At 41.7% G+C, this 3,144-nt stretch overlaps 1 pseudogene; it reads right to left on the bottom strand.

Annotated features, from left to right (window-relative positions):
- Window positions 1-286: 286 nt before the first annotated feature.
- Window positions 287-3,126, bottom strand: LOC106750407 (annotated as a pseudogene).
- Window positions 3,127-3,144: the final 18 nt, after the last annotated feature.

Raw genomic sequence — 3,144 nt, 5'->3', positions numbered from 1 at the left:
AAAAAATAGCATGAAAAAGTTTGATAAAATAAAAAGCCGGAATAAAAGTAAAGGAGACCGCCGATAGGTGGCACGACAGACTGAGGCTAACGCGAGGGGCGACTGCGATTAGCGAAAACCGCCAGCAAATCAGGAAGTGTCGCGGAAGGGGGATAGCATTTGAAATTGAAGAAGAGGAAAAGGCAGACAGTTGTGAGCGGACGCGAGAGAAGTGAAGACGTGGAGAAACAAGGCACAGAACTGCTTAGTAGAGGAAAAACGACGGGATCCACAGAGGACGGCGAACCTCGCCTAACATTGAGCGAGAGCTTGCTCGAGAAGAGTCTTCGCAAGTATTTGATATCGGTGGAACCGATAGTGTGCCGGTTGTCGGTGAAACCGATAGTGGTCACCGAATAAAACATTTTCATTCGTCTGATATTTAGTTCTCTCGGGACACCAATCTCTGAATGTTCAAAAGTCAAGCGTTCACTGATCATCACATTCCGCTATTGAAATGTCGCTGCATACGAGCGTGGCCGTTAAGCGCTCTTAATATCAATACCGATCTTCGATATGAGCGTGCCGTAACGATCGCGAGATCGTAATTAAAATATCCTCGTAACGGGCCTATTGCCCGGTACTATTAAGTATCATCGTTTTCTCATCACGTCTCGACAGCGATGTTTTTAATGCGCTCCCATAACATCGGATGAATCGTTCGGACGAAGTCGACGCGGTCCGTACAGCTCGCAAATCTCGACGACGCTGGTGACTCTACGCTCGTCCGGCATCACCGATCTCCCCGAAATGCGCGCCGTCCTCCAGGTGGCACGGAGCTCGTGTAAATCGTGCCGGTGGCGATGAAGTGCATGCAGTCGCCCGGCTGGTTGACCCGCACGATCACGTCGTTCGTTAGGAATATCTCGGATTTCAGCAGAGCGACGATGCGTGTCAACAACAGGAAGGGCAGAAGAATGTCACATTTTCCACGAGCTTGCATGCATGTTGATTTCCTGCCGAATGGACAGGGTGTGGAGGATCTCGTTCTCGCGGAAGTAGTGAAACGAAACTCGTAGTACGCCACGATGCGAGTCGTGCGCGGCCGGTACTTCATGTATCTGCAAGCGTATTGTTTCGTTAAGGAATAATAGGTCAAATGGGTCAATTTCCGCCTGAAAGATTTAACGTAAATTATACACGTAATTTTACACGTTTTTTGGATTGCCGAATAGAATGAATCTCTGAGTGGAACTTCATTAACAGCCATTTTAACATCCTTAAAACTGCACAATATATGCAGGTACACACTTGACATAAGACTTGAAAGATTCTTTGAACGATCAGCTAACTCTTTTTATTTTTATATCATATTGATTTCGTCACATTGGATTTAACATTTCACATTTCCGAAGTGTTTCCTTAGTTTTCAATGAAAAAAGTTACAAAATTAAATTATAAGACAAGTAATTAAATAATCCGAACAAAGTCGTCACTAACCGTATTACTATTAAAAGTGACTTATTATGATTTAACTTTTATAATGAATTTTAATCACTTTTCCATTAGTTTAAATTATCATTGTATTCGGCGACCTAAAAGACATAAGATTACATGTATAATTTACATTACACTTTTTAGGCAGAAATTTTATTAATCGTCCTTTTTATATATATGATGTAATTGATATATGACATTATATATGTAAAAGCAAATCTGACTGTATTATAACGACAACCAAAGAAAAAGAGCTCGATAGAACAGAAGGCTATCGCGATATTACCGAATTAGGAAGAGAAATGAGTGAGCCGCAGAGTGAATTGCGGAGAAGCGAAAGAGAAGTGTAAAGAGAAGGAAGAGAAGCTCGAAGAGACGAAAAACAATCCGACGGAGGAAGATTAGCTATTTACAGTCAAAGCAAAAACTGTAGAAACTGTAAAAACTTTTCTGGTGTTTCGGTTACGATAAAAATAATTAAGAATTGTGCTGATATGAAATTGATGAATTTCGGCATTGCAAATTGATTTTTTTGAACCTATCCGTGGATAAAAGTTTTTTTACACAGAGAAAAAGGTTTCTTTATGTTGGGATGCGGCGGGTTGAGGATGTACCACACTCGAGTTACACGAACGAAAGAATTACTTTTATTCTTTGACACTGCGCGTATACAATTATAAGAATCAGAAATAAAGAGGTGGGTTAAACATGAACCAGTGTGCATGCGACCAAGCAGTAGACTAAAGCGGAGAGAACCAAGAAAGGGATTTGCTAGACCTCCACCTAGCGACAAACATTGTCACTCCAGTGCTAGTCACCGGCTGAGCACAAGCACGCATAGGTATACCATTCTGACACTTTAGATTTAGCATGCATATTTGTTTGGGTTTGTTTAATACAAAACAATATAATTTAATATCAAACGTCATTTTGCTTGAAACAAAATGTTGTTTCATTAAGGTATTGTTTGACAGAAGAAACAGCATTTTGAGGAAATAATACTTGATTTTCTCAGTAAAAACAAATTCATTTCATCGCATATTAAATATTGTTCCACTGAAACAAAAAGAAATCTCTTCAGTATTTTTCTAACGCATAGTGTTATNTATTGCTTGTGACAACCGTTGTAACGTTTGGATGAAAAGATACGCGTTATTTGATGTAAAGATATTTAGGGAACCAAACAATCCTACTTGTTGAACCAAACAGATTGGTCTCGATTCAAGAAATTTCATCAAATCCAAAGAAATCCTCTACTCATTTACACCGCTTCAGCTGCGCCATGTTGCTGTGATATTTGAGCTATTGACACCCTTGAACAGCTGCATCGCTTGGCCGGTCGTAAATGGTCAGGGTGCCTGCAGGATAAGCAGCATCGTTGCAGTCCGCTTCGGCTTGCTGTGCAAGCAGCCCGATTTCAGGAAGATGGCGCGCAGGAGACACAGCAGATACTGCCACTCTTTAGGTTCGTTCCAAAGATGCGGATCCAAGAGTCGTTGCTCGGAAGTTTCGGCAGGGAGGTCGTCGCAATCGGTACCAACCAGTAGAGGCGAGACTGCCAGCGCGATCACCAACCAGAATACGCATACGTCGTGGACAGCCATCGGGACGTCGTAGATCGCGAGCGATTTTCTTCGTATAAGAAGCGAAGGAGAAGAAACACATCAG

This window comes from Dinoponera quadriceps, unplaced genomic scaffold (genome assembly GCF_001313825.1).
Source record: "Dinoponera quadriceps isolate SergipeBrazil2010 unplaced genomic scaffold, ASM131382v1 scaffold5750, whole genome shotgun sequence".
Taxonomy (NCBI): Eukaryota; Metazoa; Arthropoda; class Insecta; order Hymenoptera; family Formicidae; genus Dinoponera; species Dinoponera quadriceps.
Note: the sequence above shows the minus strand (reverse complement) of the source record. Positions and strands in the feature narration are given on the sequence as shown.